The following is a 15,516-nucleotide window of genomic DNA, read 5'->3' as shown; positions in this document are numbered from 1 at the left end:
GAAATGGCATCAACTGTGGTGGGAGGAAGCAGGTTCGGCAGGCCTATGTTGTAAACTTCTGTTGTGTCTTGTGTTTGATCAACTGATGTTTTCTGCTCTGTTTTGTGCGGTGATAGTAGCAGGTAACTGCATGCTTGTCAAATTATGTGAATAAACGAATTCATAACATTGCATTTTTCTCTCCATGCAAGGAACAAGTAAGATGTTGTAGAAAATGTACCTAATGGAGGGCTGCATTGCTGATTTCATGCACTTTATCAGAGCTTTATTTAGAATTGCTTTCCTGAAAGCTACACACAGGCCACAGCACTGAAATTCACAATGTCATAGCTTTTGGCAGAAAAAAAGAAAAGACTTGCCTAGGTAAAATTGGCTGAAAGTATGGCAGAGCAGGTCTTGATGCGTATGCCCATCCGTGTGCTTGCCGAAGCCGAACTGACTGCAACACATTAACTCTGACCCACCATAGTGGCTGGCATATCCTGAACTTTCACCACTCTAAACAAGACAACTTTCAGCCCTCAGCATTGTATTAAAACACTGTACATGGCAGTTGACACTCAAAATTTGTTTCAGTGCCATCCACGGACAACATCAGTCGCCATTCACCAGGCCAGTAAAAACAGAATAGATAATAGCTTCAAACCCATGTAGTCAGAGTTACTAGGTCTGCACCTCAAAACAAAATCCAGGTGACATTCACCACGCCAGTAAAAAAACAGGTAGGTACTTAGGTAACGTAACAGCTTCAAATCTGGTAACATGTTGGTCGGACTTAACACTACCATATGTACATGGAATAATATGATACCAAACAATAGTGCAACCATTCTGGACAACAAAAGTGTATGATAAAATTAATTTAGAATACTTTGGCAGCATGATTTACGAGCACAGGCAGGTGCTACCTACCAGCCTTCTCAATGCTCGTAAAACCAACATTGTAGTTTTGATTTTACCTTACATGATAACACACTTGGCTGCAATGGCACATTTAATTTAACACTGTGAAAAGACCAGTTATAACCACTTCACAAGCACAATTGCACCTCGTGCCGACATCCTTTTCCAAAGACAGTCAGCAGCGTCTTTCGTCAAAACTGGAAGATCAATCCCCTTTCAACTGTTAACATCAAAAATATTTCTTCATGGTGTGATCTCCTATGGAAACCTTGCGGGAAAAGAATTAATGTCAATTGTCAGCTCTTCAAATTTCTTTGGACTTAAACTTGCAGTACCATATCCAGTTTGCTTTGATATTTTGTTTTTCATTCCATGTTGAAGTTGAACACCAAGCTCCAGATATAGCAGGCAGCTTGATCATCTTCGGCCTTGGTATAATATCAGTCCAAGTTCCAGTGGTGGGTATCTTCTAATATTAAAATTAAAATGAAAAGCAATAGGCTTTCTCAGCGCCGACGACGGATTTCACGTTGATAAAAAAGGGAGCTCAAGGTCAGCAAAACTCGGGTTCAAGGAATGGCGGGCGTTGAAATGACTGCTGACGTCATCAACAAACCGCTAATGGTTAAGAGATAGGGACTAAGCTGGTCCCACCCTGCAAGTAAAGGGAAGAAATTTCTTGAACACCATAAAGCTGCGGGGGTTGCGACCAGGATAAATGGTGGTTTCTGAGCCTGGCCGCAAACTTGGCTATCTCAACTCAAAACTAATGTTAAGGTGGGATGGTCCCTTTAAGTTTGCCCCTCACTGTAAACGTCTTTTTGAACATAGCACGAGTATTGCTAGCTGAATTACTGAGAAAACTGGTTGGCGCACACTGATTTGACAAGATTTCACAGTCGATGAATTTCATCAAATTTATTTACTATTTCACAGACACGTAAATCGTATTTGCCAATACCTACAGCCCCACAGGGATAGACGACTTCTCAGGTATTATGTCTGAACTATTAAATAAATTGCACGGCGCATAACATAACGTTAAATCGTCGGTGTTCAAAACTTATTTTTGAAAATATTATTCATATCTACAATACAATGTGCGCTAACCAGTTTTCTCAGTAATTCAGCTAGCAATTCTCGTGCTGTGTTCAAAGAGACGCTTACAGTGAGGGGCAAACTTAAGAAAAACGAACTATAATGATCGTTCTTCAGTAGATAGGTAATATATAATACTGAATGAAGCCGGTGTAAATAAATTTTCAAGACCGAGGTCCTTACTGGAATTTTGAACGAGGCCGAAGGCCGAGTTCAAAAATCAGTTAGGACTGAGGTCTTGAAAATTTGTCATCGGCCGAGTTTGGTATGTATTTTACTGTATGCCAACGATAAATTTATGTTCTGGACCGAAGCTCTTAGCCGACTTAGGAGCAAGACCATCCCAAAATGTTACTTAAATGCAAACTGGTAATGCATTTTTGACCGTGGTCAATTTGCTTACACCACTTATTACCACACCCCTCCAGCTAATGTATTTGAATAGGTCTGGCGTACAGTAATAAAAATCCACACCCCAGTTGCTGCTCGATCGCACTTTTTCCGGCCTACCTCCCCATCCAGGCGAGGCTCGGCACAGCCGCCGCCTCAGTGCCTCGGGCAGTGACCCGTTCAAAGGGGCTCCCAAACCGTCTGGTGATGTGGCTCTCAAACTGACACAGGCGAACAACACACTGCAATGTGGCGCCACCTATACGCCAGATTGAACGCCTGGCCGGTAAAATTGGCGGGACGCATGCGTGAAACTCAGTAGTACTGAGTGTTGTTAGTTCAAAAGCCGCCCCATTTGAGCCCGACCTCAGACCGGACGTTGTGTGGCTTACGAACGGACCTAAGATAGATTGATCACAGAGTCCGTAGATCTATCACAGATCACAGATTATCCGTTCGTAAGTCAACAACACGGTCCGGACTTCTGCTGTACCAAGACACAAGGAAGAGCGAAGAGAGAGAAGCGCCCGACACGACCCGGAGGAGAAAACGCCACTCCAACTCTGACCGGACGTTGTTTGGCTTACGAACGGACCTAAGATAGATTTTGATCACAGAGTCCGTAGATCTAGCACAGATCACAGATTATCCGCTCGTAAGTCAGCAACACGGTCCGGAACTTTTGCTGTACGGGACACGCCGCCTGCCGCACTCCCGTCTCCGAGATCAGCTACACCGAGACCAGCTACAAGGAGGCCAGCTTCAAGAAGGCCAGCTTCAAGAAGGCCAGCTTCAAGAAGGCCAGCTTCAAGAAGGCCAGCTTCAAGAAGGCCAGCTTCAAGAAGGCCAGCTTCGAGAAGGCCAGCTTCAAGAAGGCCAGCTTCAAGAAGGTCAGCTTCGAGAAGGCCAGCTTCAAGAAGGCCAGCTTCAAGAAGGCCAGCTTCAAAAAGGCCAGCTTCAAGAAGGCCAGCTTCAAGAAGGCCAGCTTCAAGAAGGCCAGCTTCAAGAAGGCCAGCTTCAAGAAGGCCAGCTTCAAGAAGGCCAGCTTCAAGAAGGCCAGCTTCAAGAAGGCCAGCTTCAAGAAGGCCACCTTCAAGAAGGCCAGCTTCAAGAAGACCAGCTTCAAGAAGGCCAGCTTCAAGAAGACCAGCTACAAGAGGACCAGCTACAAGAGGACCAGCTACAAGAGGACCAGCTACAAGAGGACCAGCTACAAGAGGACCAGCTACAAGAGGACCAGCTACAAGAGGACCAGCTACAAGAGGGCCAGCTACAAGAGGGCCAGCTACAAGAGGGCCAGCTAAACAGAGATTAGCTATATCGTGATCAACTGCTTCACTGAGACCTAGAGACATCGAGAACAGCTGCATCGAGACCAGCTGGCAGCTACACCTAGACCAGCTACACGACATACAGCTGCCAGCTGCAGCTTCAATGGACGTCCGTAGATTTATCACAGATCACAGATCGTCTGTTTGTAAGTCAACACCATCGCCATTCATCCATTCCTCTCTCCCTGTCTCTCTCTCTCTCTCTCTCTCTCTCTCTCTCTCTCTCTCTCTCTCTCTCTCTCTCTCTCTCTCTCTCTCTCTCTCTCTCTCTCTCTCTCTCTCTCTCTCTCTCTCTCTCTCTCTCTCTCTCTCTCTCTCGCCATCTCTCCTCTCTCTCCTCTCTCTCCATCTCTCCTCTCTCCATCCCTGCCGATTGTATTCATTCCTACCGGGCATTCTTATTCACCACCCTTCCCCATTCCCCTCACAAAAAGGTCAAGAACAAGCACGTATATTTAATGCGCCAGATGTTAAACCACGCTGTCACTCTGGTCTAGAACAGACAGCCTTTCAATACAAGCATTTTGTTTCAAATGCTGCCAAAGCCTTTCGCTCGCCACCCCAGCCAGCACCGACTAGTGTGAGGAGTTTCAGTTGAGCCGTTTAGCAAGCGACAAACAGGCCCGGCGAACGACAACCGAGTCCCATACCTACTTCTCACACGAAATGTAGTACAAAAATGCATGTCGCGTGCGCTACCCACAGCTCAACGACTGTGTGAAGTGAACACTGTATGGTTTACAAACCATGTGAGCACTGCTGATGCCAAGCAGGTCTGCTCTGCTCAGCGACGGGCAACGTACTCAGGCGGGTAAGCAGTAAAAAAAAAATCGTCGAATTTTTTGCTTCAGGCGCCGAACTATTTAAGAGACGGGAAAAATTCAGGTATGGTGCCGTTAAGGCGCATGACTGGAGTTTAGCCATAGGAGCGGCGGAGACGACGGCAGCCGGCTGGCCGCTCTCGACGGTCTGCGCAGCTGGTAGCTTCATCTGGCTGGCGAGGAGCTGCTCCAGCATGGCGGCCTGCTGACTGCTGAGCCATGAGCGCCATCAGACGCTCCAGCTGCCAGCTGTATCCCATCACCGGTACGAGCGACCCGACACGGCGGGAAGTTCGATGTGTCTCGGAATCGGTGTCGCGCACAGGGTCGAGCACACTCGCGCTCATTGGTCTCACACACTATCATTGGTCTCACGATTGCACCACCGACCTCGCCATGTTCTGCCCAGACCGTCTGTGCGAAAACTCCTTGCCTCGCAGCACCCAGCCGCATTGACACCAGCGCCGCTCGGACGATACTGACCCCCGGCCGCTCAAGCGGCCGGTTCGCCTCACGGCCCGGCCGGTCAAGGTCACGGCTATGTCAGGACGCGTGGCTCAGGATACAACACATACATTTTGGCGGCGTCCCTGATGAATTGCCTCACTTCGGTGCCCAACATTGAGAACATCGTCTCTACGGCTTCTTGCTCTGAAAGGGACAATAGGACAAATATTGACGAGCACCAATTTTTCCAGCTATTTGTAAAGCCGTGATTTCGATCAATAAGCATTTCACATTTTTTCATGAGAGGCGGTGTACTTATCTTGCCTGATCTTGCCGACAAGGAACAATAAAAAGCCGGTGTGTGGCTCTTATAGAGAGAAGTGTGGCTATTCGGAGCACATAAGTGTTCTTTCGAACCCTGTGGGGCCCTTCTGAGTCGAAAATGCCAGCGTGGACCCTCAGCCGCCAATTGGCGTCGCAGGGCTCCTCGGGCCCGAGATCCGATGGGGGCACGTGCAGGGGGATGTCGTCCCGGTTCTCCCCATGTATTATTTGCCAATCAGCTTAACACTACCAGTGACGTCACTGGTGGATCACCAATCGGGGCCGGCCGGCCGGGCCCGTAGGAGGCCAAACGCAGACGTTTTCAGAAAAGCGTAAGCCGTATAGATACAGTCTTGGATGGAGTTTTGCTGTGATTCGGCTCTCAAAGAGTGCGTCAGCGGACCAGGACCAGGATAAAGGTCATAGTGAACCGGCATCTGATAAAATCCGCTGACGGCTTAGCAGCCGACTTCGACCCTTCGCCCTCGTAAAATACAAAAGCTTGCCGGTTATCAATCCACCTGCATCTCCTCATCTGCTTACTGCCTATATCGACCAGTTACTGCAGCCGTTTTGTAGCGGCTCACGGCCGATAACACGCCGGGCTTGCGCTAGCCGCCGGTGCTAAGCGCTAAACATTGAGTGTGCGTGGCCGACTGCCGCCCCGATGGCGCTGGCCCCCGGCACCGACACCGGCGCGGCGCCGCTGACCCATGGGGGGGGGGGGGGATTGCTAGAGCCGGAATTGGGATAGAAGCCGGTATGGCATTCGGATGGAAACTCAGCGAGACTAAGGGATTGTGTTGTGCCTTCGGTAGGCCCCCCAAAATAACCGGTGTAGTGCCCTCAGGGCCGCCGGTTATGAAGCCTTTGGAGGCACTGGTGTGGGCCCTCAGAGGCATTGGTGTGGGGCCCCGGAGGTGCCGCTGTGGGCCCTCTGAGGTGCTAGTGTGTGGCCCTCAGAGGCGCCGGTGAGGGTCCTCACAGTTGCCATTGTGGGCCCTCAGAGACACTGCAGTGTGGGGTCATCTGACAGTCGGGTGTGGGACCCTTAGAGCTGCTGGCTCGAACCCTTTATAAGCCGACAGGGGCTCTCAGAGACCGACAAAGGGCCCTTAAGAGGTCTGCGGTGTCCTCAGGAGCCCTGTGGAGTCCTCAGAGACCAGCAAGGTACTCTCAGACGCCGGTGGGGGCCCTCAGAGTCGTCGGTGCGGGGCCCTCAAAAGTCACCGGTGAGTGGCCGTTCGATGCGAAGGTCCCGTCTTAGGCCGTCAGAGGCTCCGGCGTTGAGCCCTCAGAACCGCCGGTATATGGCCTTAAGAAGCACTGGTTTGGGCCCTTGGAACTTCATTCAGGGGTGTCGGTTGAACTCAGAGGTGGCAGTGTGGGGCCCTCAGCTGGGCACCGCTTTGGGGCTTTCACAGCCGCCGGGGAGGGCCCTCGCAGGCGCCGTTGTGGGGGCCTTCAACCATTGGTTTAGGGGGTCATCAGGCAGGCGTGTGTGGAACCCTTAGAGCTGCTGGTCCCTGATAGGCCGGTATGGCCTGATGCTGGTCCCTGATTCCCTGGTGCTGTGCTGGTCCCCTCAGAGGCCGCAAGTAGCCCTCAGAGGTCGCCAATGGGCCCTGAGAGGCCGGCAAGGGGCCCTCACATGCCGACAAGGAACAATAAAAAGCCGGTGTGTGGCTTTTATGGAGAGAAGTGTGGCTATTGTGTGGCTATTCGGAGCACATAAAGTGTTCTTTCGAGCCCTGTGGGGCCCTTCTGAGTCGAAAATGCCAGCGTGGACCCTCAGCCGCCAATTGGCGTCGCAGGGCCCATCGGGCCCGAGAGACCCCCTGATCCGATGGGGGCACGTTCCCCATGCCCCTCCCCCCCCCCCCTCCGGGTGCAGATAGAGAATGCAATCGGCGGTGCGGGACACAACAATTGCAATCGTTCCTTCTCCCGTCGCGAGGTCGCCCATCCGACCCATATATCCCAAGATTGTCAACCCTGGGGCTCGGGTCGGCAATGTATCGGCAAGGAAATCAGCTTTAGGTGGGTAAAAAAGTTATTAAGAGTCATTAGTTGTCGTTATGTTCGGTAATAGCAACGATAAAGTGCCAAATGTACCCGACGTACGACTTGGAGCCGGGCGCCGCGCGGTATCCGCCAGTGACGTCACGCTAATGCTTAGCGACCGGTCCATTGGAAATCGCGGGATGATTCTACCTCTCTTATACGGCCTTGGGCACGTGCCCCCTGCCCCCCCCCCCCCTCCGGGTGCAGATAGAGAACGCAATCGGCGGTGCGGGACACAACAATTGCAATCGTTCCTTCTCCCGTCGCGAGGTCGCCCATCCGACCAATATCCCAAGATTGTCAACCCTGGGGCTCGGGTCGGCAATGCATCGGCAAGGAAATCAGCTTTAGGAGGGTAAAAAAGTTATTAAGAGTCATTTGTTGTCGTTACGTTCAGTAATAACAACGATAAAGTGCCAAATGTACCAGACGTATGGCTTGGAGCCGGGCGCCGCGCGGTCTCCACCAGTGACGTCACGCTAATGCTTAGCGACCGGTCCATTGGAAATCGCGGGATGATTCTACCTCTCAATATACGGCCTTGGGACCCCCAAGCCAAAGGAGTCCATCCAACGAGAGCAGAGGGGCCCAACCCCGCCCTCGGGCCCAGCCGTCACCGACAAACAAAAGGCGAACCTCTTCATCAAGGAATACGCCGCGGTCTCCCGTATCAAACTGGACAAAAACGCTGACCGACAAATCAACAAAGAGGCTAGACGCGCCACCGGCCCCTGCCAATGCAACGGTCTGAAGACGGGACTATGCTCCCCTTTCTCCAGGAGAGAGCTCAGAACGCCATAGGCAAGCTGAAGCTAGGCAGCGCTCCCGGTCAGGACGAGGTGTCCAACGAGATGCTGAGACAACTGGGCCCGACGGCGGAGATGATGCTGCTCCACCTCCTGAACACATCATGGCGCTCCGGCGAAACCCCAGCAGCCTGGAGGCGAGCCACTATCGTACCAATCCTCAAGAAGGGGAAGCCCGCCAGCGCCCCCGGAAGCTACCGGTCCGTCTCCCTGCTCTCCTGCATCGGGAAACTCGCGGAGCGTCTGGCCCAACGGCGACTCCAAGCCTGGCTTGAAATCCACCACAAGATGGACCCTAACCAAGCCGGCTTCCGCAAAGGGCACAACACAAACGGTTCTGCGACACCTGAGCGAGCGTCATTTCAGATCCAAATTCAAGCGGGGGAATTTCGCGAAAAACAGCACAAGCAATATGAATCTCTGAACAAATGTTTGGTCATCATTATTGGCAAACAGCAAGGGGGGGGGGAATCGAACCGCCGGAATTTTTTTTTAAGAAATGTGGCATTAAATTTGGAGCTTAATGTCTGAACTTTGAACGTGACATCCGCCATCCAGTTCCGGATAACCATGAAAAGTTCCGGAAACATTCGTTGTACGTCGCTCGCAAAATAAAAAATAAAAAATACACCGTTACGGGACGATGAAGTATTTCGCTGAAATGACAGTCGCTCAAACTGTAGTCGACGAAAAAGATGTCGCTGAAACATAGCTTTCGCTTGAATTGATAATCGCTATATTTGATAATCGCTCAATTTGATATTCGCTAAGCTGCCAGTCGCTGAAAATGGTTCGCTCAAATGACGTTCGCTCAAATGACACTCGCTTAACCCGCGCGGGGCTGGGGTCTCCAGCCGAACGCGCGGGGCTGGGGGGGTAAATTTTACCCCCCCCCCTGTTATCTCCCGAACTAATGGTCCGATTTGGAAAATTCAAACGCCAATCGAAAGCTCTCATCACGAACTACTAAAAACATGTACTTAATTTAAAGTTTGAGGTCAAGGTCAAGGTCAGGTCAAGGGTACAAATTGCAAGTTTCTACAGTATCGGCCTTGCACCGTAGTTGCCGAAGAATGGAGTCATGGACTGAGACTGATCGCCCAAAACGTGTTCTTAGACTACCAAGACAATATTCGCTGCATGCAATGTCATTCAAAGGTCAAGGTCAAGGTCAGGTCAGGTCAGGTCAGGTCACCAAAAAACAAAATATAGAAAAGGGCATGTGCGACACATGTTTTATGGGTCATTTTACTCATAGAATTCAATAGGTACACTCAATAAGTGATATGGACCACCTCTGGATGAATTTCAGGTCGAGGTCAGGTCAAGGTCAGGTCAAGTGAGGTCAAATTTTGAAGTTGGTTGTTAAGGCCTAAAAAGGTGTCTATCTGATGCAGTTTTTCACGGCGAATCGAATGGTGCTATTTTTGTTTCCGTACGAGGTCTAGAACTTCCAAAAAAGTCATTTTTCAAAAAATTTGTGTGTCGTGACGTCATGAAATTTTGAATAACTCCCACATTTTTGAACCGATTCTTCTAAAATTTGGTATGTAGGTGCACATAGACCACTTCTCTGACATATATTCCGGTTTTTTCGATAGACTCAAAATTTTGGATTTTATAATGATTTTCCCAAAAAAGTCAGTTTTTGAAAAAAATTAGGCCAAAATCCAAAATTTTCAAAAAACCGAGATAGCCATTTGATAGACAAAGTAAAATTACGTATAACCTTTTTTGTTACGTCTTGATTCCTTTAAAAATGAAGATGTTAGCGGCGTTTGAACTTTTGCCGTTTTTGAGGCGAAAATGGCGAACATGACGTCACTAAAACGTCAATTTCTCAAAAAATTTCCGACGGATTTCGCTCAAATTTTCAGGGAACGTGTCAAATTGATGTAAGAAAAGGTACTGAAAGTTTGGCGGCGCTGCGCGCCGCCGTTTTTGAGATATCGCAAAAATTCGCGAGGGGGGGTAAAATTTACCCCCCCCAGCCCCGCGCGGGTTAAGTCGCTCGCACCGAACACAAACGACCAACTGATCAAGATGACCCAAAGCATCTTCGGCGGTTTCGAGGCCAAAAGCCCTAACCGATCCGCCCTGGTGCTGCTGGACTTCAAGCGTGCCTATGACCGCGTGTGGCACGCGGGACTGGCCGCCAAGCTGGCCCGCCTGGGCACGCCCGCTTGCGTCATCAGGTGGATCATGGCCACGCTCCGCGACAGACGGGGACGGGTGCGGTGGGAGACATCCATCTCGGACAGCCGCCTGTTCCCCCAGGGCCTGGCCCACGGCTCCGTGCTGGCCCTCCTGCTCTGGAACATCTACGCCAGCGACATCCTCCCGCGGGCCCCACCCGGAGTACTCCGGGTGGGCATACTCTGTGTATGCGGATGATGTGGCCCTGTGGGCCACCGAACGGAAGCTGTCGCAGTGCGAGGCGACCCTCCAGCCAGCACTGGACGAAATCTCCGACTGGTGCACTCGGTGGAAAGTGCAGCTTTCGACATCGTAGTGCTCGGCTACCCCGTTCTCTCTGGACCCTCGCGAAGCCGGAGGAAAGGTACATCTCAAGCTGAGCCTTCAGAACCGACCCGTCAACCATGTCACCTACCCAAACTTTCTGGGACTCGAAGATGGACGGCGGCCTCACAGACTACCACCATTCGATGGAGGTCACTTTGGACTATATATCCTGTAATTTCTGTGCATATTGGTGAGTTCTTTTTTGTTGACTTTGGCCGTATGACCAAAAATATCAAATTTTCAAACCCGCGTACAAAAGTTTTGAAAATGCGTCATGGGTAGGCACTTGACCAAAAACTGCCTTAGGGCCTTGCAAACGTGTCATTGAAAGATGAAAGAGAACGGTGATTTACTTTGGGAGTTATTTGCCTTTAAGTCAGGCAGTGTTAACATTAGCGAGATAGGCATTTGAATATCAATGTGGCCGCTGTACCAAAAACGCAGATGTGTCATGAATAAGGACTACCACCATTCGATGGAGGTCACTTTGGACTATATATTATGTAATTTTTGTGCATTTTGGTGAGTTCTTTTTTAATGACTTTAGCCGTATCACCAAAAATGTCAAATTTTCAAACCCGCGTACAAAAGTTTTGAGAAGGCGTCATGAGTAGGCACTTGACCAAAAACTGCCTTAGGACCTTGCAAACGTGTCATTAAAAGATGAAAGAGAACGGTGATGCACTTTTGAAGTTATTGGCCTTTAAGTCAGGCAGTGTTAGCATTAGCGAGATAGGCATTTGAATATCAATGTGGCCGCTGTACCAAAAACGCAGAAGTGTCATGAAAAGGGAGTACCACCATTCGATGGAGACAATATTGGACTATATATCCTGTTATTTTGTGCATGTTGGTGAGTTCTTTTTTGTTGACCTTGGCCGTATGACAAAAAAATGTCAAATTTTGAAACCCGCGTACAAACGATTTGAGAAAGCGTCATTGGTAGGCACTTGACCAAAAACTGCCTTAGGGCCTTGCAAACGTGTCATTAAAAGATGAAAAAGAACGGTGATGTGCTTTTGAAGTTATTGGCCTTTAAGTCAGACAGTGTTAACATTAGCGAGATAGGCATTTGAATATAAAAATGGCTCCTGTACCAAAACGCAGAAGTGTCATGACTCATGAATAGCGACTACCAGCATTCGATAGAGGCTGCTTTGGACTATATATCCTGTAATTTTGGTGTATATTGGTGAGTTTTTTAACCCGCGCCCTGCTGGGGGTCCTGGATTTCCACGCCCTGCTGGGGGGGGGGGGGTGTTTGAACACCCCCCCCCCCTTGTAACTCGGCTCCTGGGCCACGTAGCGATACGCGGAAGGCGGCGTTCGAAAGAGCGTCAAAAATAATGACGAAATCACTTCGGTCAATTTTTTGGTCAGGTCAAAGGTCAGGTCACCAGAGGTCATTGAAGGCAAAATTTCGCCGATTTCCAGGTCGAATGTCGAAAATTTCCAAGAAGCCAACGCATAACTCGGGAACCAATAGAGCTACAGCGCCGCCGAAAAGCGCATTCGATAGCCCTATTAACGCCCTTTCTGAGTAATTCTCTCAGATTTGACCTAACGTCAACGGTTTTGCCTGCAGGGGGCAAAAACTGCAAAAATAGCCGATTTTTTCGAAAACAGTTTTTCTGCAATAACTTCAGACCCAAGCCTTGTACGAGCTTACTTTTACCGGCATCGTGTTCCTCTCGTCAAGACGCATCGAATGAACTATAACTTGACCTTGAAAGGTCAACATGAAAATTTGACCTCAGGTCAAGGTCATGACCTGACCGGAAAGGGTCATGTTGCATATCAGTCGATCCGTATCGTCGAGCTGAACACATCTAAGGCGTTTTCATCGCTCTAGCATGCCTCTATCAAAAGTTATTTGCGAAAAACTGTTAGATACCATTCGTGACCTAAGATGACCTCAGGGCATAAACAAGGGTCACGGACACCATTTTCAAGTTCAGTGTGTCTAAACCACTTGTAATTCGGTGTTTGGGAGTGTTCATAATGTCTTTCATCCAAAAGAGGCGCATTTCAATTTTCTCCCATTGACTTATAATGGGGAGGTCGCAAAATTGACCTGACCTTAGGTCATCGATATCAAAATTCTGAGATATACATTTCGTACATGCTATTGCTCTTAGCAATCGCTGAAAGTTTCAAAGCGATCGGTCACTCGGTGTAGCTATGACAGACATTGAAAGTTTTTATGAGGTGAGGTCACTTTAAGTGACCTGGTGACCTGACCTTGAATGACCTTGGTCTGAAATTTTCACAACATGTGTAGAATTGATGTATGATAAGGTGTACCAAAAACGGCGGCGCTCCGCGCCGCCGTTTTTGAGATATTCGCGAAAAACCACAAGGGGGGTGTTCAAACACCCCCCCCAGCAGGGCGCGGGTTAATGACCTGCCACTATATGACCTTGAATGACCTTCAAAAGGAAAACAGGTATATCTCGTAAACTATTGAGTGTCATGCATTGGGATATATATTTTCAGAATCAGGGCTTTCCTGGCTACACGATGGTGGCCAAAACTTTGCATTTGGTGCTATTTTGATAGCCGAAGGGATAAAGCTGAAAAAACCTAAGGCCTAATCCAGTGAAGCTCGGTTTCCGATAGACTGATGTTGTCACTTTATTGTTCAAAGGGACCCTCCCACCTTCAAGAAAGTTAATGAATTGGCATGAAAGTGATGTCGCTCGGTTCAGAAAGAGCAAAAACGAATATCTACCAAATTTCATCGAAAAATATTCACCGGTTTTCAAGATATTAGACTTTTACTTTTGTTTACTTTTTGGGATCTCCGCTGTTCCTAGCGACTTTATTTGAAAGTGCGGCATTTGTTGCGCGCAAAGCAGCATATACCACCGCGTGCTACAAAACGTTTTAGTCAAACATTTAACGGACGTTCGAAAGCCTGATGACGTCATCAGATTCCCGTAATGGTTAAGAGATAGGGACCACGCTGGTCCCACCCTGCAAGTAAAGGGAAGAAATTTCTTGAACACCATAAAGCTGCGGGGGTTGCGACCAGGATAAATGGTGGTTTCTGAGCCTGGCCGCAAACTTGGCTATCTCAACTCAGGTCCCTTTAAACGACAAACGTTTACACCTAGGAAAGGCAGCTGACCATTGTTTTCAACTTCTTTGGTAAAACGTATTTTTGTATGTTGAAGGTTTAGGTAGGCTAAGAAGCTATCGATATGAGAGTGATCTTTGAAGATAATGAAGCAGTCATCAACGTACCTTCTGAAGTATGCGGGCCTAAATTCCAGAGGACAGTTTTCGAGCCATTTCTTTTCGTGGTAGCAGAGAAAGATATTAGCAAATGTGGGTCCAAGCGGAAGACCCATTCCCATTCCATCCGTCTGTTTGTAGAGTTTCTCATTGAACAAGAAATAGGAGTTGACAACGGCAGTTTCCAGTAGTGTTTTGAACAAGTTTTTTGCAATTGTGGACAAAACATCTTTCCCATTGAAGACGTAAGATATGCATGATGGTTTCCCGGACAGGAATATCTGTAAAAAGGCTTTTGACATCGAAACTGGCCATAACCAATAACCATGCTATCAGTAAGGCTAAATTTGACCACTTCGTCTGCGAACTGGTAGCTATTCTTGACGGTGAACTCATTTTAAGTGAATGGAGCAAGAATGGGAACAAGGTACTTGGCTAGCTTATATGTTGGGGTCTTACAAGCAGAGCATATTGGGCGGAGAGGGACCAGTAACTTATGCACCTTTGGTAGGCCATAAAGTATACCAGGGTGACTTCCTGAAACATGTAAATGGTCATATTCTTTTTCTGATATGTTGTAGATTGTTTCAGTTTGTTCAAGAGCCTGGTAACCTTTCCTTCTACTTTAAGTAGCACCTTGTGTACAGGTTCCTTGATTTCTTGAAACTTGGACTTGTCAGACAGCTTATGTCAGTATTCAGTAATCTTACTTACATAATCACTGCGGTCCAGAATCACCACACCTTCCCCTTATCTGGTCTCGTCACAACCAGGGAAGAATCTGAGGCGATTTCTGAATGTCCTTACGTGAAAACACAGCTGAGTCCGCCGCCTAAAAAGTCCGCCGCCGTCGGGGTTACGCCCGAAAACGCTCATTGCGGCGCCGTCGATTGACGCAGGAGTGAAATTTTCACGGCTCGTGGGTCACGTGATTCAACAGGTCGTATTAAATTTTGGGCACGATGTGGCCGGGGGTGCGCCCGTGGCGCGTGCTCACGTGGTGTGCCATAGGATTTACACTAGAATCGGCAACAGACTATTGCTCGGGAACGGTAAGGGCTACGGGGGTGAAATTTTCACGCCAAGTCGAGCGCGTGCACTCATTTGTCGTATTAAATTTTCGAGGGGGTGGGTTCAGCGGTGTGCACGTGATGGGGCCGCGACCGGCGCCGAGCAGAAGGCACGTGCTTTAGGCTCAGTTGTTCGCTTGCAAAACTGAGTGAAAAGAATTAGAGCCGGGAGGTCATTGAGCTTTGACAACGAAGGCCGACACTCGGCCCCCGCCGAAGTTAGTTGGTAGCACTGCTGCTCCACGGCGTACATTTCCTACCAGCCCATAGGGTTTACATGTTAAATGGCCTGTTTTCGGCGAGCGATATCTCGGTCAACCTTTGAAGGAATCAATGGTTCTTAGTCTCAAATGATAGATCAATGAATTTTCTTTCGACAATTCCTCTACCATTTTTCACGAAACCCAGCCGATCTTCTACGGCGTACAGGGTAAAGATTTCTCTGCACGCCAGCACCCGCGATCCGCCTCTCCGATCGTCGGCGCGCCGTCCTCGGTAGCGC

General features: G+C 49.0%; 1 protein-coding gene across 1 annotated transcript in view; it reads right to left on the bottom strand.

The window, feature by feature from the left end:
- LOC122366280 (uridine phosphorylase 1-like) overlaps positions 1–14,677 on the bottom strand; it is a 56,702-nt gene extending 42,025 nt beyond the window's left edge. Inside the window, exon 1 of the mRNA XM_043338347.1 lies at positions 14,659–14,677. The gene's annotated coding sequence lies outside the window, so the exon portion shown is untranslated. The remainder of the gene's footprint in view (positions 1–14,658) is intronic.
- Positions 14,678–15,516: the final 839 nt, after the last annotated feature.

This window comes from Amphibalanus amphitrite, unplaced genomic scaffold, assembly GCF_019059575.1.
Source record: "Amphibalanus amphitrite isolate SeventyFive unplaced genomic scaffold, NRLGWU_Aamphi_draft 000794F_arrow, whole genome shotgun sequence".
Classification (NCBI taxonomy): Eukaryota; Metazoa; Arthropoda; class Thecostraca; order Balanomorpha; family Balanidae; genus Amphibalanus; species Amphibalanus amphitrite.
This window is presented reverse-complemented; position numbering and strand designations above follow the sequence as displayed.